Genomic DNA, 22,899 nt, shown 5'->3' on the forward strand with positions numbered 1-22,899 from the left:
ACGAACGCCATCAGAGAATGCGGAGATGATGGCCTCGTCCGTCACCTTGGGGATCTTGAGATGAACATTGTTGAAGCGCTGGATGTACTTATGGAGGGTCTCTCCTAGTTGTTGCTTGATGCGGCGCAGGTCCTCCGTGACCGGGGGGCGGTCACGAGTGCTCTGGAAGTTGGTGATGAAGTGGTTGAGCATCTCGTCCCAGGAGGAAATCGAGCCTGGAGGCAGGTTCAAGAGCCAGGAGCAGGCACCATCCTTGAGGGCCATGGGAAACAAGTTCGCCATGACTTTCTCATCGTCGTTGGCCGCCTCGATGCTTAGCTCGTAGAGCTGCAGGAACTCTGCGGGGTCAGGTGTGCCGTCGTAGCGAGGAGGTAGATCTGGCTTGAACTTGCCCGGCCAGGTGACGCTACGCAGCTCGGGGGTGAAGGCGCGGCAGCCGGACGTGGTCACCGGGACCCGCCTTGGAGGTGGAACTTGGTCTTGGCGCCCGTGCACCGCAACGGCAAGCAGCGCAGGGCTTTGCTGCAGCAAAAGATCCTGGCGCAGCGGTGCAAGGAGTGGCGGGGCGTTCTCTTGCGGTCGAGGGACCTCTTGACAACTTCTTTCTTCACGCGCGGGCGCCGGACACGGTGGGTCGCGCCGTGGAGCCGCACGCCTTGGCGCTAGGGCGTCGTCTTGGTGCAGAGGCGGTGGAGGTGCTTCTTGAGCTGCATCGCCCATGGCTGGCAGAGGGCGAGGCAGAGAGTGTCCCCTACGACGCGGACAAGCTCGGCGATGCGGTCAAGCCAGTCCCCGTAGAGGTCGTCGACTAGGCGGTAGCGCAGGAGCTCGTGCGCCATGAGGAGCGCTGCCCGTGCGTCCGTGGGGACGCGACGAGCGTGAGACGACGAACCAGCGGGAGTCAATGATGGAGTGGCGGTGCGGCTGTCCTGTCGCACCGAGGGGTGCAGAGAGGATGATTGTTGCTCGTTCCCCGTGGGGCTGGTGGCGGCGTTGGCGGCAGGCGATGGAGAGCAATGGGGTGGCTAATACGTCCATTTTGCATCATGCTTTTATATCGATATTTATTGCATTATGGGCTCTTATTACACATTATGTCACAATACTTATGCTTATTCTCTCTTATTTTACAAGGTTTACATAAAGAGGGAGAATGCCGGCAGCTGGGATTATGGGCTGGAAAAGGAGCAAATAGTAGAGACCTACTCTGCACAGCTCGAGAAGTCCTGAAACTTCACGGAAGACGTTTTCAGAATATATAAAAAATACTGAGCGCAAGAAGTTCACCAGGGGGGCCACACCCTGCCCACGAGGGTGGGGGCGCGCCCTACCCCCTGGGCGTGCCCCCTACCTCATGGGCCCCCTGGTGGCCCTTCGATGGCCATCTTCTGCTATATGGAGTCTTTCGATGAGGAAAAAAAATCATAAGCCATCTTCTCGGACGAAACTCCGCTGCCACGAGGCGGAACCTTGGCGGAACCAATCTAGGGCTCCGACAGAGCTATTCTGCCGGGGAAACTTCCCTCCGGGAGGGGGAAATCATCGCCATCGTAATCACCAACGCTCCTCTCATCGGGAGAGGGCAATCTCCATCAACATCTTCACCAGCACCATCTCCTCTCAAAATCCTAGTTCATCTCTTGTATCCAATTCTTGTCTCCAAGTCCGGGATTGGTACTAGTAGGTTGCTAGTAGTGTTAATTACTCCTTGTAGTTGATGCTAGTTGGTTTATTTGGTGGAATATTATATGTTCGGATCCTATATGCATATTAAGACCCCTCTGATTATGAACATGATTGTACTTTGTGAGTAGTTACATTTGTTCCTAAGGACATGGGAGAAGTCTTGCTATTAATAGTCATGTGAATTTGGTATTCGTTCGATATTTTGATGAGATGTATGTTGTCTCTCCTCTAGTGGTGTTATGTGAACGTCGACTACATAACACTTCACCATTATTTGGGCCTAGAGGAAGGCATTGGTAAGTAATAAGTAGATGATGGGTTGCTAGAGTGACAGAAGCTTAAACCCTAGTTTATGCGTTGCTTTGTAAGGGGCTGATTTGGATCCATATGTTTCATGCTATGGTTAGGTTTACCTTAATACTTTTGTTGTAGTTGCGGATGCTTGCAATAGAGGTTAATCATAAGTGGGATGCTTGTCCAAGTAAGGACAGTACCCAAGCACTGGTCCATCCACATACCAAATTATCAAAGTACCGAAGGCGAATCGTATGAATATGATGAAAACTAGCTTGACGATATTCCCATGTGTCCTCGGGAGCGCTTTTCTCTATATAAGAGTTTGTCCAGGATTGTCCTTTGCCACAAAAAGGATTGGGCCACCTTGCTGCACTTTATTTACTTTTGTTACTAGTTGCTCGTTACAAATTGTCCTATCACAAAACTATCTGTTACCACTTATTTCAGTACTTGCACATAATACCTTGCTGGAAACCGCTTATCATTTCCTTCTACTCCTCGTTGGGTTCGAAACTCTTACTTATCGAAATGACTATGATAGATCCCTATACTTGTGGGTCATCAAGACTCTTTTCTGGCGCCGTTGCCGGGGAGTGAAGCGCCTTTGGTAGGTGGAATTTGGTAAGGAAAAATTTATATAGTGTGCTGAAATTTACTGTCACTTGTTACTATGGAAAGTAATCCTCTGAGGGGCTTGTTCGGGGTATCTTCACCCAGACCAGTAGAGCAAAGAGTTGCTCCTCAACCTACTGAACCTACTGAAAATGAAAATGTCTGCTTTTAAATTCCTTCAGGTATGATAGAAAAACTGCTAGCTAATCCTTTTGCAGGAGACGGAACAACGCATCGTGATGAGAACCTAATATATGTGGATGAAGTTTGTGGATTATTTAAGCTTGCAGGTGTACCCGGAGATGTTATTAAGAAGAAGGTCTTCCCTTTATCTTTGAAGGAAGATGCATTGACATGGTATAGGCGATGTGATGATACGGGGTCATGGAACTACAAACGATTGAAATTGGAATTTCATCAGAAGTTTTATCCTATGCATCTTGTTCATCGTGATCACAATTATATATATAATTTTTGGCCTCGCGAAGGAGAAAGCATTACTCAAGCTTGGGGGAGGCTTAAATCAATGTTATATTCATGCACCAATCATGAGCTCTCTAGATAGATGATTATTCAAATTTTATATGCTCGGCTTTCTAATAACAATCGCACCATGCTCGATACTTCTTGTGTTGGCTCTTTTATGACGAAGACTATTGAATTCAAATGGGATTTATTGGAAATAATTAAATGCAACGCTGAAGATTGGGACCTCGACGAAGGTAATAAGTCAGGTAGGACACCTAAGTTTGATTGTGTTATGTCTTTTATGGATACCGATGTTTTCCGTAAATTTAGCACTAAATATGGACTCGACTCTGAGATAGTACCTTCTTTATGTGAATCTTTTGCTACTCATGTTGATCTCCCTAGGGAGAAGTGGTTTAAATATCATCCTCCCATAGAAGTAAAAGTAGCTGCACCTATTAAAGTTGAAGAAAAGACTATCACTTATAATGATCCTACTGTTCCTACTTCTTATGTTGAGAAACCACCTTTCCCTCTTAGGATAAAAGATCATGCTAAAGCTTCAACTGTGGTTCATAAAAGCAATATTGGAACTTATACACCTCCTGAGCAAATTAAAGTAGAACCTAATATTGCTATTATTAAAGATCTCTTGTCTGATAATATCGATGGGCATGTTATTCATTTTCGTGATGAGACTACTAGAATTGCTAAACCTTGTGCTAAAGATAAACCTAGATCTTTGGTAGGCATGCCTGTTATTTATATTAAAATAGGAGATCATTGTTATCATGGCTTATGTGATATGGGTTCTAGTGCTAGTGCAATACCTTTTGACTTATGCAAATAATTATGCATGACATTGCACCCGCTGAGTTAGAAGATATTGATGTCACAATTAAACTTGCCAATAGAGATACTATGTCACCAATGGGAATTGTTAGAGATGTTGAAGTCTTGTGTGGGAAAACTAAATATCCTGCTGATTTTCTTGTTCTTGGTTCCCCACAAGATAGCTTTTGTCCCATTATATTTGGTAGACCCTTCTTAAACACTATTAATGCTAAGATAGATTGCAAAAAGGATGTTGTTACTATTGGTTTAGATGATATGTCTCATGAATTTAATTTCTCTAAATTTAGTAGACAACACCGTGAAGAAGAATTACCTAGTAAGGATGAAATTATTGGTCTTGCTTCTATTGCCGTACCTCCTAGTGATCCTTTAGAACAATATTTGCTAGACCATGAGAATGATATGTTTATGAATGAAAGAAATGAAATAGATGAAGTATTCTTTAAACAGGAAGCTATTCTGAAACACAATTTGCCTGTTGAAATCCTAGGGGATCCTCCTCCACCCAAGGGTGATCCCGTGTTTGAGCTTAAACCGTTTCCTGATAGTCTTAAATATGCTTATCTTGATGAGAAAAAGATATATCCTGCTATTATTAGTGCTAAACTTTCAGAGCATGAGGAAGAGAGATTATTGAAAACTTTGAAGAAGCACTGTGCTACTATTTGGTATACTCTTGATGATCTTAAGGGCATTAGTCCCACTCTATGTCAACATAAAATAAATTTGGAAGAAGATGCTAAACCAGTTCGTGATCATCTACGATGGCTGAATCCTAAAATGAAAGAAGTGGTAAGAAAGGAAATACTAAAGCTCCTTGAGGCAGGTATAATCTATCCCGTTGCTGATAGTCATTGGGTAAGTCCTGTCCATTGTGTCCCTAAGAAGGGAGGTATTATGTCGTTCCTAATGATAAAGATGAATTGATTCCTCAAAGAATTATTACAGGTTATAGGATCGTAATTGATTTCCGCAAATTAAATAAGGCCACTAAAAAGGATCATTACCCCTTACCTTTTATCGATCAAATGCTAGAAAGATTATCCAAATATACACATTTTTGCTTTCTAGATGGTTATTCTGGTTTCTCTCAAATACCTGTGTCAGCCAAGGATCAATCAAAGACTACTTTTACTTGCCCTTTTGGTACTTTTGCTTATAGACGTATGCCTTTTGGTTTATGTAATGCACCTGCTACCTTTCAAAGATGCATGATGGCTATATTCTTTGACTTTTGTGAAAAGATTTGTGAGGTTTTCATGGACGATTTCTCCGTCTATGGATCTTATTTTGATGATTGCTTGAGCAACCTTGATCGAGTTTTGCAGAGATGTGAAGAAACTAATCTTGTCTTGAATTGGGAAAAGTGCCACTTTATGGTTAATGAAGGTATCGTCTTGGGGCATAAAGTTTCTGAAAGAGGTATTGAAGTTGATAAAGCCAAGGTTGATGCTATTGAAAAGATGCCATGCCCCAAGGACATCAAAGGTATAAGAAGTTTCCTTGGTCACGCCGGATTTTATAGGAGGTTCATTAAGGACTTCTCAAAAATTTCTCGGCCTCTGACTAATTTATTACAAAAAGATATGCCATTTGTCTTTGATGATGATTGTGTAGAAGCATTTGAAATACTTAAGAAAGCATTGATCTCTGCACCTATTGTTCAGCCACCTGTACTACAAAAAAAATACACTTCCATGATGATACGTGTTTGTCACAGTAGGTCGCATTTTTTGTCATGCATGTACATACATGACGATTTTATGAAAGAATCAAGATAGTCGTACCTATGCTGTCGTACAAGTGTTCCATGACATTATCAAAATTATCATCACGGAAGTGTCCACTTCCATGACGATAAATCACGCGTCACAGAAGTGCTTTCGTCAAGGGTGACTGACATGTGGCATCCACCGTAACGGAACGCCGTTAAGCTATCGGGTCAGATTTTGGATCCGATAACCCGTTAACAGCCCTGACCAATGGGAAATTTCCACGTATAAAATTCTGATTGGCCGAAGGGAACACCTGTCAGCTCGTCAGTGGGCCAGATGTCGCCCGTCCATTGGAGGAGACATGCCTATGATACGTTGACATGTGGCTGGGCCCAACAGAGGCCCATATAGGTTAAAAAGGCCGGCCCAGTCAAAGGCCCTTAGAACTTAATCAGGTACTAGTGGGCCAGCCCAATAACAGCCTGCTTAATAAAGGCCCATTTACGGCCCGAAGCCAGATCTGGCCCGTTAATTGTTCGCCCAATATTTCGGTCCATTTATGGCCAGAAGCCAGATCTGGCCCGTTAATTGTTCGCCCAATATTTGGGCCCATTTACGGCTCGAAGCCAGATCTTCCCCGTTAATTGTTCGCCGAATATTTGGGCCCAACTACAGCCCAGTGACTTTCGGCCTGTTAGAGGCCTGATGTAGACGTGGGCCCATTTCAGCCCGGTGTGACTTTTGGCCTGGGAATGGCCCGTGCTGCTCATGGGCCATATATGGTCCGACGGGACATCGGGCCCACTAGCGGCCCGTGCTAAAGGTGGTAACAGTTAAGCCCGACGTGACTTTGGGCCTGTTAAAGGCATGTCATGTAATTCAGCCCGTTGATGCCTGTGCTAAGCTTTCGGCCTCTTAAAGGCCCATGATATCAGTGAGCCGACTAAAGCCCGAGATATGTTTTGGCCTGGTAACGGCCCGTGAGCTAACTGGGCCCAAAACGGCCCGGTCTACATTTCGGCCTGCTGAAGGCCCGTCGACGACTAGTGAAAATTGAGGCCCAACATGCATTTTGGCCTGCTAAAGGCCCGTGGTCTCATCTCGGCCATTACAGGCCAATACAATATTCAGCCTGTTAATGGCCCAACGCTACCTGGGCCAAACTAAGCGTTGGGTCGACAAAAGGCCCAACTAAAATATAGGCCGGTGTAAGTTTGGGCCTGGCGCAATGTGTGAAGGCCCCAATCATTCGGGCCCAAGAAAGACGCATGCCGGCGCAATTGTGGCCCGCTAAAAACCTGGCCCATTAGAGTCGAATGTTTCGGTCCGGTCGACTACATCTGATTTTTTTTCAGATAGCGAATGATGGCAGTAACTAGTAGGAATTAAGAATAAACCTACTCTATACAATAAAGAAATTACGGCATAGTAACTAAGAATGATGGCTATGAGACCGGCCTAGCATGTCGGTCATAGCTTCCACGTGTAGCTGTTTAGCGATGAGGTTCTCATTGGTGTTCTCCGCAATCTTTCTTAGAGATAGGACTTCAAGTCGAAGTTGAGTTGCAGAATGCCTTTCTGCTAGAACTTGGGACTAAAGAAGTCGAACTGATTCAGACAACGAATTCTGTGAGCTTGTCTGACTATTAGTCTCAAGTAACTTGAACACTGCATCAAGACAAGACTTTGGGGTTGTCTCGCTATCTTCAAGATGTTTTGCCTTCTTTGCTGCAATATATGTTGGGTTTGTCTCACAGCCTTCAGCATACTTGTGCATGCCATCAGGCATATCACCCTGAAACAAAGCAGAGAGATGACAAGTTTTGCACGTGTATAAACAAATATGATAACTGTTCTTTCAATTCTATCCAATTTCAAATTAGAAAATAAAGAGTAAGTTCAAAATATCAATAGCATAATTTGGCATTGTTCATAATGCGGGGAGCTTCACCACACTATTGGATTACCATGTCAACATAACAAGCATAGATGATGGGCAAAGAAAATCATTGTATCTATTTTGGATGATGTGCATGGCATGTTGTTCATATCATCAGCCACATCAGTAAGATAAAACAGGAGATGACAAGGTGCAAACGTGGGCTGCTTCACCACACACTGGATTATAGATCCACAAAAACAAGCATACATATAGGGAGTATTAAGTAATGTGCATGGTATGAATAAGGAATTTGGTTTTACAAGTAAAACTTAGAACTTATGGTTCTTACGAACATGCATTTTGGTAGAAACAGCAAACTAAACAGCAGTAAACGATAGGGAGTATGAGAAAATTAAACAGCAGTTGAGGATAAAGGCTTTAGAAGGACTGACTTACATTAACAGTTAACACCGGCTTTATAATGCCCTTCTCCATGTCAAGGGAAGGATAACTCAAGAATTTCAGCACATAATCTTCTTCATAAGGATTGCCTGTACTCTACATTTTGTAGAGAGTAATTATAGATATGATAATACTGGAAGGGATAGAGGATAATGAAGATAATATGCAGATTGATGCTAATCAACTACCAATCCTTGGAAGTACAAGCATTACAGGACAAAGTGTACTGACAAGAGCAATGGGCTACACTTCTGCACTGGCATTGTCTGTGTATTCTACTTGTTGGTAAGATTAAATATAGATCTGATCTTTTTTAGTAAATGGTGGGCGAGGGAGATAAGATGCAGAATGCTACAAAATGAACCAATCCCTCTTCCCATAATACAAGAGTGTTTTGAACATTGGTGTACTATACAAAATGTTCTTATATTATGGGACAGAGGGAGTAGCTGTTAAAGTAAGTATAGTGATAGACCACGTTCAGTCCTTACAAGAGGACTGCGGAGCTAAACCTCTTCAAAAGCATTGGGTTGATTCTAAATTTATGTAAGAGTCCATACAGATCTTATAATGTCCACCAAATGCACGATTACGAGGCTAACATGTGCAGTGATGCCACATAATCAAATAGCTATGAAAGTAAGTATGGTCTTACAGGGCAAGAGGTACTCACAAGAGCAATGCAGTGTGCAGTATAGTTGCGAGATTCTATGGTCCCTTGAGAACGAATATTCTTCTGCTAATAGTTTTCGTACAAGTGAGACATTGAGGCAAATGCAGAAATGTAGTTCAAATTGTGATGTGATATCATAGACAGTACCTTACGCTGCAGCCGAGACCAATGTGTAACAAGATTATTCCAGTCACTGTCGGATAAATGTAGCACTGGAGACTTTACAGAAATTTCGTTCAGAGGCTTGCCATCGAAGTGCGCTTGCCTCAGGTAGGAACGATACTTCATCAAGGAGTGCTTGAAAAGCGCAACAGACCCTTGCTCGTCATCACAATCCAGATTGCTCCTCACCTATTTAAAAGAATGAAATCTTCTGTCTTCTGTCAGCAGAAACATATGCAGTAATGACCATGAATAACATTAGTACATTACTTACGCGTAAGTTGCGGAGGAAGACTAGAAATTGTTCTGTGTCTGCGGTATAGTCTTTGCATGAAGGAAAGATGCGCACAAAGTTCCTGACAACAACATAAGCTTCATCTTCTAAACTGGGAAGAAATGGAACATGGGTCCTATTTGCTGCAATTAGGGCTCTCTCTAGTTTGAAAAGGGATTTGGCAACTGGATTTGTTGTACTCTTTGCTGGAATGGGGGTTTTGCGTCGTACAGCTGGTGCTATGTCAATTGGCATAATCATACTATTTGCTGCAGTTGGGGTCTGCTGAGTTGGGGCATCAGAAATGACCAGTGTAGTAGGGCTAGAGTCTGCTAGAGTTGGGGTATTTTGTGGGTCAGGTGATATTGCAACTACACCTAATGGACTATTTGATTTATCAGGTGCCACTACCTTTTCCAAATACTTTGCTTGTGCTCCTCCACGATCAGCAATCGCCCTCTTCCTTTTGAACGTCTGATACACAAGAACAACATTTGAATGGATAAATATGGTATGATGATAGATGGAATATGTACTGAAAATGGATAGGCATGGGGTATTCACATACACGCTGTGTAAACTAAGCTAATGGTAGTTCAACAAAGTAGAAGCAATGCAAAGCATCAGTTGCAAGATATGTGCGAGCAATGTAACCTTGGAAAGTTAGAGCAAGTACCTTGATGGGTGAATAAGATAGGGCATCTTCCTCTGGCTCCTCCACTAGGGAGCTACATTGACTTAGGTCTCCCTCTAGCTCAGAATCACTGTTAGGATCATATTCTGAGCATGAATCTGTAGATGGAGAGCGTTTGCATTGCATTGCATCTAGACTTGATTTCAGTCCCTTAATGCCAAGTTTGACAGCCATGGCATTGTTCTGCTTTATTCTTTTCATGCGCGCAAGCTCATAATCATTATGATGCTGTTCAGAATCTGAGATTCATGAAAACATAAAAAGTAGTCAGATTATCTATGGAATGCATTGCGGATTCAACTCGGAGAGTGTCTCCCTATAAACCCATGCATATGCAAAGTTCACCTCCCCAACCGTGTTGACCAGACCACACATAGAAATACAAACCCCTTATGTCTCTATAACATGCAGACACACATTTCAAAACTGAAGTAGGAACATTAGAATCATATGAAATTCGTATTTGAACAAATAAACTAAGCAATTATGAGTGGCGTAATGTTTAGCTTCAAGGGTGGAGTGTTGGTAGTGCGACACAAAGCAAGTAGGCAGATTGTATTCCATGTAAAAGATCGAAACCTATGTAAAAGCTGGAAATGACACTTTCTTTGTATACAATGCAGTGTTCGTTACCCACACATGATGGAAGAGGTCACATAGAGAAATACTATTCACCCATGTCTACGGTTCCAGTATTTAGAAACAGGGTGGTCCACCCTAAAAGAATATTGACAACAAATATGACAAGGCAAGCATAGATGTAGTGAATCAATCATTTACTTGTGAGCTTACTAGGACAAGTATGCAGAATTGTAACTGCAGTAAGAGACCGTCCAAAATCTGAATGAAGAAGTTTGTCTAGCACTTATTGTTTGCAACTAATCGACGTGAATAATTGGATATTATATCGAATGAGTAAGAAAGACAAGTAAAATTGTTAACAAACCTGGCTTGCAGTAGTAATCTGGGTCAATGTCACTACGACCAACAATCCAAAATGACTAGTTTCTGTTTCGAGGGCCGGAATTTTGAAAACCCTGTGAACTTTAGAGGTACTAAAGATTACCGAAATACATCTGAACCATTAAGTGTAGGTAGCACTGAGCACACAACAAACCCTAATGACAGTCATGCCTAATGAGTAATGAATCAATTAGAAAATGGGTGATGAGGAGTGGCTGCTGAGTGTTGAGGACGTATCTCAGGATAAATCGGGTTGGCTTGGTGGGTGCTGCACGCCTGAGCCCTGAACGGACTGGGAAGGTGTCACACCCTGCATTTCATAACATGTCATTTTCATTAATAAAACATGAAAATTCGGACCAACAAAAAACTTTTGAATAATTTGGCTTTTATTTGGAGTTGGTTTTCTCTCTGTGATTTTCAAGTGCTCTTTAAAGTCAACTACTCCACTTTATATACTTCATCCCCCTGCCCCAAACTTCTGCCCAATGATCATGCCATGTGTATAGTGCAATATAGTATTTTCTTACGAAAATAAATTGGCCAAAAAGTATTTTCAAAATTTAGTTTTCCCAAAACCCCTGAATTGAGGCTTGCACTACAAGTACTTGATTTAGGGTATGAAAAATATTTCAAAGAGTATATAAGAAACCTAATAGATATAGGATTCCCATAAACCACAAAAATATAATTTTAAAAGTTATTTTCCTATTTTATTTAAAAGCTTTTTCTTAAGGCCAGAAATGGTCTTTAATAGGGAAAAATTATTTTATTGTTTCAAAAATATTTGACAAAAATCAGGGAAACTCTATGGACATATATTGTCCATATATAAGAGTTTCAACACATGGGCATGTTCAAAATATTGGATAAACCTCCCAAAACGATTTCTGCCCATTTCAAGGATTTGAAATATTTCTACAGGAAATATTTTCATAAAAATCCAAGAAAATTCTAGAAAGTCACATATACATAATATGATGACATTTAAAAGTTTCAGCTCAATCCAAACTGTTTTGGTTCACAAAAGTGCCCCAAAACCATCTCTGTCCAGATTCAAATTTGAATAACTTTGTACTACCAACTTTCTCTCCTTGACCCCAACTTTTATGAGCATGTTCACATTACCAAATGAAGCCACCACACTAAGTGGTGCATCAAGGGGAGGTGATTTGCTCAATTAGATCTGCAGAAGTTCATTTCTGCCAATAACTAGGGTTTAAAAAAGTTGCATTGGCAATTTTGCCCAAATGAGCTCAAAATTGGTGGAAGGCCCTAATTATATGTGACATTTCACCCTGTGGAGTATCATGGCAAATGGAAATCATCTACTTGCCCAAACCAGCACCAAACACCTTCTGCCACTTTACCAAAATCCCATTTTTGGCCTCTTCCACTAGTCTCCGTAGGCTCAACTTTCTACCACGACCCCTCCTAGCCCCCCTCTAGCACCTGTATGCTTTTCTGCCCGAGGAAGCAATGGTTAAGCCGGGAGAACCCCATTTTTCTTCTCTAGACAGTGGATTCCTCCCTCTCTCTCTCAGTCCCCTTCTCTCCCCTTAGCTTTCCAGAGCATCCAAGGCTCTCCCCAGCTTTTGCCCCCGCCCCCGGCAGTTACCAGACACAAGTGGACGCGTGAGGACGTGGGAAAACCGCGGATGCCGGCCAAAGTCGCGCTCTGGAGCGCCTGGCAGAGCACCCGACCATTGATGCCGCGTCCCCCGACCGCCTCGAGCCTCCCCCGCGTGCCAGTCGATGCTCCTTGTCGTCCGCTCCACGCCAGCAGGCCGCAAACTTGCTCTCGTGCCCTCCTCTCTCTCTCCTGCAGCTCGCGCCAGAATGCTGCCCCGCTCGGCCAATGCTCGCGCCGCTCCTGTGGCCCGCCCACAGCTCGTCCCGCTCCTCCTCTCTCTCCCTGGCACCCTAAACCACTCCCAAGAACACCCCCGAGCCCTCCAATTCCTCTCTAACGGCCACCCGAGGCGGTCCCGCGGATGCCCGTAGGCCGCGCCTATGGTGGACCTCGGCCAGCCTATATAAGCCGACCCCGAGCCTCTCTCTCACTCCCTATCGCTCCCCCACACTCCTAATCAACCTCCCGCACCACCCTTTGCCTCCAGAGCGCCTGAACTCGAGATCGAGCTTGAGCTCTGCCGCCTCGGCTCGTCAGCGTTTGCGCTGTACAGGCCTCCTCCGCCCCCATTCTCTCTCGATCTGGAACCGCACGACATCACTGACCCTTTCCCCTCTCTTCCCCACTCTTTTTGCAGCCGGTAATAGCCGGAACCACCGACGCCCGAAGCACCTCTGCCACGTGACCTCGTTGCTGGCAAACCAGGCTGCCCCGGCGACCACCTCCACCACCACCAGAACGGCGACATCCCCCTGAGTCCAACGGTGCCACCCACTCGACCTGCCGTGCCCTGTAGCGTCGCCGGTGAGCTCGCCTACCTATCTATCGCGAGGTTAGAGATGACAGGTGGAGCCCACCTGTCATCCTCACCTCTCCCTCGCCCCTCTCTCTCTCGCTGACGCCTGGGCCCCGCCCGTCAGGTTTGAAAATCTAACGCATGCGCGCTGGCTCGCCTGGTCATTTTCCCCTCTGGGCCTGCTGCACTGCAGCTGTTCTGGCCCAGCGGGCACAGTGCCCTTTTTCTTTTTCTTTTTCTTTTTCTATCTCTGTAGCTCCAAATCCAGAAATAAGAATTTCCCCTTCTTAGTTTTAACCCTAGTATTTAACAAAAATGAGTTGACATTTTTCTGAGAACTTTGGTTTTTCTATTTTATTATTGCCTTATTTTATTGTTATTATTTTGCGCCGATAGATTGTGTTGCTGACGAAGGAGTTGGACCAGAAGACTTTGAAGACCCAGAAGACTTTGTTGAGCCAGGCAAACAGCCCTTTGACCATGTCTAAGAAACCCTTTTTATGCATGTCATATAGCACCATATTGTTGTTGCAACGGAATCATGATGAGGTGGTAACCACCTTGATGGGTTACCTCTGTTACTTCCTTGTTGATACTTGCATTATGCATGACCCTACCTTCCTATGAGGGTTATGCCGGTGGGAGTAGATAGGATGCTAAAGTAGATGCTACGCAAAAAGGGACATGAATATGCATGGTGATGGGATCAAGATGGTTTTCAAAAGACTTTTCGAAAACCCTGTCGGGTGCCACTTATGCCCGAAGGAGATAATGAGTTGGGTAACCACTTGATGACGAAGTGGTGTACCGAGGCAAGTGTGTGTGTTGTTTTCAAAACGGATTGGTTACTCATTGGCTTGCCACTGTTGCGACTGTTATTCCAACCTTACATGCGCAACCACTCTACCCTTATATGGGAAAGGGCATTATTGATTACCTAGGTCGATACTAGCTTGGAGCCCGCATTACTAGTGACGGGAGAGTTGTTGTTGCGCTCTCTTGGGACGGGGTCGTGCCAGGTAGGGCGGCCATGACTGTTTTCACAGGGCACCGGACACACTGTTGATACCCCATGCTTGTGGTATGTGATGTATATGGGAGCAAGGCTCCACAATTTTAAGATGTGAAATGTTGGGCACGGGGGTTACTACCAATCGAGTGGACTCTATGTTTGTGTCGTCTAGGGAAAGATAGTGATCGGGTGCTTACCCCGGGTACTTGAGGTACCGCGGGTCGTGGATGACACGAAAGTTCCTCGGATCTTGTGGGTAAAGTGTGCAACCTATGCAGAGTGTAAAACTATTAGAATAGCCGTGTCCACAGTCAAGGATAGTTGGGTAACCGCTCTTGGGCTATGTCCCCTTGTTTACAAACCAGGGTGTGTGGGAAGAACTACTTGGGTCAAGTCAAAGGACTTGATATGGATGAGTTGGGTTGGAGCCCACTCCCTTATGTTGATATCTATAACCAGTCCCTATGGTTACTTGAATTCATACGATACATGATTTACCAATTATTGAACATGTCATAACGCAATAAAATTAGCTTTCTGCAAAAATTTACCTATGTCATGCATTGTTGTATCTTGAGTCAAAACATGGGTTGCTTGCGAGTACATTCAAAGTACTCATTGGCTTGCCACTGGTTATTTAATTGGCCAGGCATGGAAGAACAAGAGTTCGAAGAAGAGTTCTTTGGAGACGAACATGTGAACTAGGACGTTTTCCAGTCAGAATGTCTGTAGGGTTAAGGCAGATGGCATGGGTTCTACTTATCGACAAAGATTTCCGCTGCTTAAGTTTATTTGGTATTCAGCCCTTGTGGCTTTATCTATGTAAGACTTGACCATAATGGTCATAATTTGTGTAAGGCGATATGTATGGATGTAAGACTCTTGTTATTCAGCTTCTGTGTTCAGTGAGCATTGATCTCTGGGATCACTGTACACGTGCATTCGGTGATCACGACTTATGAGTCGGGGTCCCCACAGAGCTGGTATCAGAGCCATCCTGAATGTAGGAAGCCTTAGTTAGCATGGACGTTGGTTAGAGTGAGACTATCTACAAAACTACCTATATATCTACGTTTTCTAAAAATATCCCAAACAGGGGTCATATCTCCTCTATTGACACTTCCCCTTCCACTTTTGTAGATGGCCGTCGTACCCGAGGACCTCTTGACCACTGGATTTCCCGTGCTTCTTGAGGACAGCCTCAAGAAGTGCCAATTCACTCGAGCCCCCACCTTCTCCTATCACGAGCACTGGATCAGCAGCGCCAAGAGGGAGTATCACGTGGAGGTAGTCGTGAGGGCGAACGACTCTCCGACAGGATGGTTCTTTGAAGGACCCCAGATGGCGACCCTGCTCCTCGCTATTGAGATTGCTGCACTCAAGGCGCTGACTCGCCTTCAGGATCTTCTGCCAGAGATGGCAAGTGAGCCAGCCACTCATTACCTGCCTTATCGTAAGGAGGGTGATGATGAGAGAAGCGCACCAGCTCCACCCATGGACGAGGGGCTTCCCCTCCGTTTCCAGACCTACTTCGGCTTGTGTGCTGACAGCCTAGCACAACATCTGGCCTCGGAGTCGATGGAGCTTCGGAGGGAACTCCATGAGACCAAGGAACTCCTTCTCCTAGCTCAGATAAAGGCGGGCATGATCAAGAAGGATGGTGCACCCCCTGGACAGCCCATTGTTGCCTATCGAGGCGGGTGACCCCCCCAGGCTACGCATGCCAAGGGATCATCTCGGCCACGCTGCATGACGGCGAAGGAATATCGCAACCTCTTCATGATGCCATCGGCGAAGCAGCACCGTGTTCAGCTCCTCCACTCCCTCACTCCCTCAAGTGACGAGGAAATTGAGACGGATGAAGATGAGGAGGAAGACCTAGAGGAGCTGGAATACGCGACCGAGCATTCCACCACTTAGACACCGTTCAGGACTAGGATAGGCCAGTCCCTAAGCCTTAAGGTAGGATAGGTCGTCTACCCATTATGCAAAGTCGAGTCCATGTAACGGTTCGAATGAAACCATGTTGTGTTGTGTTTGCTTTTGACTTGTTTTGATGAAAGTCGTACTCTCCCTTCGGGAACTTGTAAACGACTACATCGCCCATTTGGTTTTAATGCATGAGTTTGGCCCTTCTGGCCCTTGCTTAACTTAAAATTGTGTCGCACCCACCCCCTTACTAGGCACCCATCTACACTGTTTTCCCTCATTTTATCCCAATCATGAGACCTTGACCGCTCCAACAGGATTCCTTCTGTAACTTGTACTGGTACTTTTACCCATCAGCAAGAAGCTGGAGGTTCTGCCGGAGCAGGAACCAGTCAGGACCAAACCCAAGGACAAGCCCCACCACCGCCACCACCTCCAAACATGTACATGGCTCAGCTTCTCCAAGCCTTCCGAGAGGAACGCCAAGCCAACACTGCAGCCCTCCAGATGATTTCTCAGGCTGTCAACCTCCAACCGACAGGGAACGGCAATGGACGTTCCATGTTAGCGGAGTTCAAGAAGCATGCACCACCCACCTTCATCAAGACTGCTGAACCCCTAGATGTAGACGACTGGGTCCGCACCACTGAGGATCTGCTGGAACTAGTCGGATGCACCGAGGACCGGGAGAAGGTGGCGTATGCTGCTCACTGTCTCGGGGGAACTGCCAGAGCTCGGTGGGATGGATTCAAGGCCATGCATGCTGAGCAAAACATCACTTGGAATGACTTCAAGGCAGAATTCCGCAAGGCCCACATTCCTTCTGGAATCATGGCCATCAAGAAGCGTGAATTCCGAGCCCTGAAGGAAGGTAGTAGCACTATCAAGGAGTACATGCAGAAGTTCAGTGTCCTTTCAAGATATGCTCCTGAAGATGTCAGCACTGATGCTACCAAAAGAGAGTGCTTCATGGAAGGCCTTAACCAGACTCTGCAGTACTAGCTTGTTGTGTGTGACTGCCCAACCTTTCCTGATCTGGTGAACAAGGCACTCATGCTTGAGGACAAGCGACGTGCTTTGGATGATACTCGTAAGCGCAAGATGATCAGCAAGGGTAGCTCCAGCAACGAGAAGCCTCGCCCGTGGCAGCCAGCCCCGGTCAAGCCAACCTATCAGCAGCCAAGAGCCCCTGCACCCCACACCAACTATCAGCCTCAGCAATATGCCAACTCCAGGCCAGCTTTCAACAACCCCAATAACAATGCCGGCAAGAGCAGCAACCCCAATCAAGTCACTTGCTTCGGATGTGGTCAGGCAGGACACTACTCCAAGTATTGCCCCAACAAGAAGCCCGATGCCCTGCGCCCCAATACGTAGAACCAAGGCCAAGGCCATGGGATGCCACCGAGGAACCAAGCTCCCCGCAACCCACCCAACAATGGCAAGGGTCGTGTGAATCATGTCACTGCAGAAGAAGCCCAGGAAGACCCGGACGTCGTGCTGGGTATGTTCCTTGTCAACTCAACACCTGCAACTATCTTGTTTGATTCTGGAGCCACGCATTCATTCGTCACCCAAAAGTTTGCATTAAAAAGTGGCATGACCCCTACACCCCTGAATAACCCTATGGTGGTACAAACCCTCGGAGCAGAGATGAGAGCCAAGATAGGATGTAAAGGAATCGGGATTGTCATTAATGGGGTAGACTTCCTAGCAAACCTTATCATCTTAAGATCGCAAGGCTTGGATGTGATCTTAGGAATGGATTGGCTCATCAAGCACCAAGGCTTGTTAGATTGTGCCAACCGAACTGTCACTGTGACCAATGACAAAGGAGTCGAAGTTAAATTTGCCTCCAACCCCTCCTCTACTCAAGCCACCCAAGTTAACTGTCTGACTGAAGTTGGATTGGAGCAAGTTCCGGTAGTGTGCGAATACCCCGATGTCTTTCCTGATGAGCTACCAGGAATGCCTCCTGACCGAGATATTGAGTTCATCACTGAGCTCATACCCGGAGCAGGACCCATCTATAAGAAGCCTTATAGAATGGGATCGTAAGAGTTAGCAGAGTTGAAAAAGCAATTGGAAGAGCAGTTGAGGAAGGGATTTATCCGCCCTAGTGCCTCCCCTTGGGGATCATCTATTCTGTTTATGGAAAAGAAGGATGGTACCATCTGCTTGTGCATTGACTATCGCTCCCTCAATGAAGTTACAATCAAGAACAAGTATCCACTTCCCAAGATTGAAGATCTGTTCGATCAACTCAATGGGGCCAAGGTGTTCTCCAAGATCGACCTCAGATCTGGGTACTACCAGCTGAAAATCACACCCCAAGATATTCCGAAAACGGCATTTGTAACCAGATATGGCCTGTATGAGTGCACGGTCATGTCCTTAGGATTGACCAATGCCCCAGCTTACTTCATGTATCTCATGAATAAGGTCTTCATGGAATATTTGGACAAGTTTGTCATCGTCTTCATTGATGACATTCTTGTCTTCTCGAAGACGGAAGAAGAGCACGAGCAACACATGAGGATGGTCCTACACAAGCTTTGAGAGCACCAACTGTACGCCAAGTTCAGCAAGTGCGAATTTTGGTTGCATGAAGTTGGATTCTTGGGTCATAAATTGACTGCTGAAGGGTTGTCAGTGGATCCCACCAAAATTCAAGCCGTGACTTAATGGCAAACCCCGAGCAATGTGAAGGAAGTCGGAAGCTTCCTCGGACTCGCAGGATATTACCGCAAGTTCGTTGAAGGATTCTCAAGCATTGCCCGACCCATGACCCAACTCTTGAAGAAGGACAAGAAGTTTGAGTGGACACCGAAGTGCGAAGAGAGCTTCCAGGAGCTGAAGAAGAGATTGACCACTGCCCCAGTTCTGGCTACAACTGATATTCATAAGGAATTTGTGATATATTGTGCTGCCTCGCGAACTGGACTTGGAGGTGTTCTTATGCAAGAAGGCAGAGTCGTAGCATATCTATCCAGACAGCTACGTCCTCATGAAGAGAACTATGCTACTCATGATATTGAATTAGCAGCAGTGGTTCATGCCCTAAAGACATGGCGACATTACCTCCTAGGGAAGCGGTGTCAGATATACACAGATCACAAAAGTCCGAAGTATATTTTCACTCAGAAAGAATTGAACATGAGGCAAAGAAGATGGCTAGAGTTGATCAAGGATTATGACCTTAGTGCTCAATACCACCCTGGGAAGGCTAATGTGGTAGCAGATGCCTTAAGCAGAAAGGCTTGTTCCTTGAACGCTATGATTAAGGAAAGGCTACCCACGTTGTACGAAGAACTTGAAAGCTTCAGGTTGGAACTGGTTGTACCAGGATTCTTGGCCAACCTCAAAGTTAGGCCTACCTTGATGGATGATATTAAGGATACACAGAAAGGACACGTAAGGATCGAAGGCATCAAGAATAAGATGAAGCAAGGCAAGGCCCTAGGATTCTCAGAAGATGGGCAAGGAATTGTGTGGTTCGGGAATCGCATTTGCGTACCCAACAAGGTTGAGCTCAAGAACTTGATCTTGCAAGAAGCTCACGACACCCCGTATTCCATCCATCCTGGAGGGACCAAGATGTATCAAGACCCGAAGGAAAGATTCTGGTGGCATGGCATGAAGAGAGAGATAGCTGCTTTCATCGCTAAGTGTAACGTATGCCAGAGAGTCAAGGCTGAACATCAGCGACCCGCTGGATTGTTACAACCTCTCAAGGTGCGTGAATGGAAGTGGGACAAAGTCGGGATGGGCTTCATCACTGGATTACCCAGGTCAAGCAACAGGCATGACTCCATATGGGTCATTGTTGACCATTTGACCAAGGTGGCCCACTTCATTCCTGTCAAGACGACCCACAAGGGGAACCAGTTAGCCAGTCTCTACATCAACCGAATCGTAAGTCTTTATGGTGTTCCCAAGGAGATTCTGTCAGATAGAGGGGCCCAATTTACCTCAAGGTTCTGGAAGAAGTTCCAAGAGGCCATGGGGACCAAGTTGTCCTTCAGCACTACTTTCCACCCACGGACCGGAGGTCAAACAAAGCGACTGAATCAGATACTCGAAGACATGCTCCAAGCCTGTGTCTTAGCATATGGAGCTAGGTGGGAAGATTGCCTTCCTTTCGCCGAGTTCTCCTACATTTATCAGTCAAGCCTCCGGATGGCACCATTTGAGGTGTTGTACGGATGCAAGTGTCGCACACCCCTCAATTGGTCAGAGACGGGAGAAGGACTAGTCTTGGACCCGATATCCTCCGTGAAGCAGAAGAGCAAGTCCGGCTTGTCAGAGAGCGTTTGAAGACTGCCAAGTCAAGATGGAAGAGCTACGCTGACTCGCGTCGAAGAGACATGACCTTCCGAGTTGGAGACCATGTCTATCTCTGGGTCACACCTCTCAAGGGAACCCAGCGCTTCCATGTCAAAGGAAAGCTCGCACCAAGATACATCAGCCCCTTCAAGATCACTGAACGGCGAGGAGAAGTGGCTTACCTGTTGGAACTGCCACCTGAACTATCGGATGTGCACAACATATTCCACGTGTCACAACTCCGGAAGTGTCTCCAAGTTCGAGACAAGCCTGATCTCTATAAGGACGTCAATCAGAAAGCCATTGACCTTCAGCCTAATTTGACCTACCGTGAGAGGCCCATCTGTATTTTGGACGAGGATGAGCGATGCACTCGAAGCCGCACCATCAAGTACTTCAAGGTCTAGTGGAGCAACCACACTGAAGCAGAAGCAACCTGGGAACGTGAAGACTACCTTAAATCCGAGTTTCCGTTTCTCTTTAAAGCCTAGTTTAGGAACCTCGGGGACGAGATTCTTGTATGGGGGGTAGGTCTGTCACACCCTGCATATTGTAACATGTCATTTGCATTAATAAAACATGAAAATTTGGACCAACAAAAAACTTTTGCATTATTTGGCTTTTATTTGGAGTTGGTTTTCTCTGTGTGATTTTCAAGTGCTCTTTAAAGTCAACTACTCCACTTTATATACTTCATCCCCCTGCCCCAAACTTCTTCCCAATGATCATGCCATGTGTATAGTGAAATATAGTATGTTCTTACGAAAATAAATTGGGCAAAAAGTATTTTCAAAATTTAGTTTTCCACAAACCCCTAAATTGAGGCTTGCACTACAAGTACTTGATTTAGGGTATGAAAAATATTTCAAAGAGTATATTTGAAACCTAATAGATATAGGATTTCCATAAACCACAAAAATATAATTTTAAAAGTTATTTTCCTATTTTATTTAAAAGCTTTTTCTTAAGGCCAGAAATGGTCTTTAATAGGGAAAAATTATTTTATTGTTTCAAAAATATTTGACAAAAATCAGGGAAACTCTGTGGACATATATTTTCCATATACAAGAGTTTCAACACATGGTCATGTTCAAAATATTGGACAAAACCTCCCAAAACCATTTCTGCCCATTTCAAGGATTTGAAATATTTCTACAGGAAATATTTTGATAAAAATCCAAGAAAATTCGAGAAAGTCACATATACATAATATGATGACATTTAAAAGTTTCAGCTCAATCCAAACTGTTTTGGTTCACAAAAGTGCCCCAAAACCATCTCTGTCCAGATTCAAATTTGAACAACTTTGTACTACCAACTTTCTCTCCTTGACCCCAACTTTTATGAGCATGTTCACATGACCAAATGAAGCCACCACACTAAGTGGTGCATCAAGGGGAAGTGATTTGCTCAACTAGATCTGCAGAAGTTCATTTCTACCAATAACTAGGGTTTAAAAAAGTTGCATTGGCAATTTTGCCCAAATGAGCTCAAAATTGGTGGAAGGCCCTAATTATATGTGGCATTTCACCCTGTGGAGTATCATGGCAAATGGAAATCATCTACTTGCCCAAACCAGCATCAAACACCTTCTGCCACTTTACCAAAATCCCATTTTTGGCCTCTTTCACTAGTCTCCGTAGGCTCAACTTTCTACCACGACCCCTCCTAGTCCCCCTCTAGCACCTGTATGCTTTTCTCCCCGAGGAAGCAATGATGAAGCGGGGAGAACCCCATTTTTCTTCTCTGGACAGTGGATCCCTCCCTCTCTCTCAGCCTCCTTCTCTCCCTCAGCTTTCCAAAGCATCCAAGGCTCTCCCCAACTTTTGCCCCTGCCCCCTGCAGTTGCCTGACACAAGTGGACGCGTGAGGACACGGGAAAACCGCGGATGCTGGCCAAAGTCGTGCCGTGGAGCGCCTGGCAGAGCACCCGACCGTTGACGCCGCGTCCCCCGATCGCCTCGAGCTTCCTCCGCGCGCCAGTCGATGCCCCTCGACGTTCGCTCCATGCCAGCAGGCTGCCCACTTGCTCCTGCGCCCTCCTCTCTCTCCTGTAGATCGCACCAGAATGTCGCCCCGCTCGGCCAATGCTCGCGCCGCTCCTGTGGCCCGCCCACAGCTCGTCTCGCTCCTCATCTCTCTCCCTGGCACCCTAAACCACTCCCACGAACACCCCCGAGCCCTCCATTTCCTCTCTAACGGCCACCTGAGCTGATCCCGCGGATGCCCTTAGGCCGCGCCTATGGTGGACCTCGACAAGCCTATATAAGATGACCCCGAGCCTCTCTCTCACTCCCTGTCGCTCTCCCACACTCCTAATCAACCTCCCGCACCACCCTTTTGCCTCCAGAGCCGCCTGACCTCGAGATCGAGCTCGAGCTCCGCCACCTCGGCTCGTCGGCGTTCGCGTGGTACAGGCCTCCTCTGCCCCGTTCTCTCTCGATCTGGAACCGCATGGCA

This window comes from Triticum dicoccoides, chromosome 3A (assembly GCF_002162155.2).
Source record: "Triticum dicoccoides isolate Atlit2015 ecotype Zavitan chromosome 3A, WEW_v2.0, whole genome shotgun sequence".
Lineage (NCBI taxonomy): Eukaryota > Viridiplantae > Streptophyta > Magnoliopsida > Poales > Poaceae > Triticum > Triticum dicoccoides.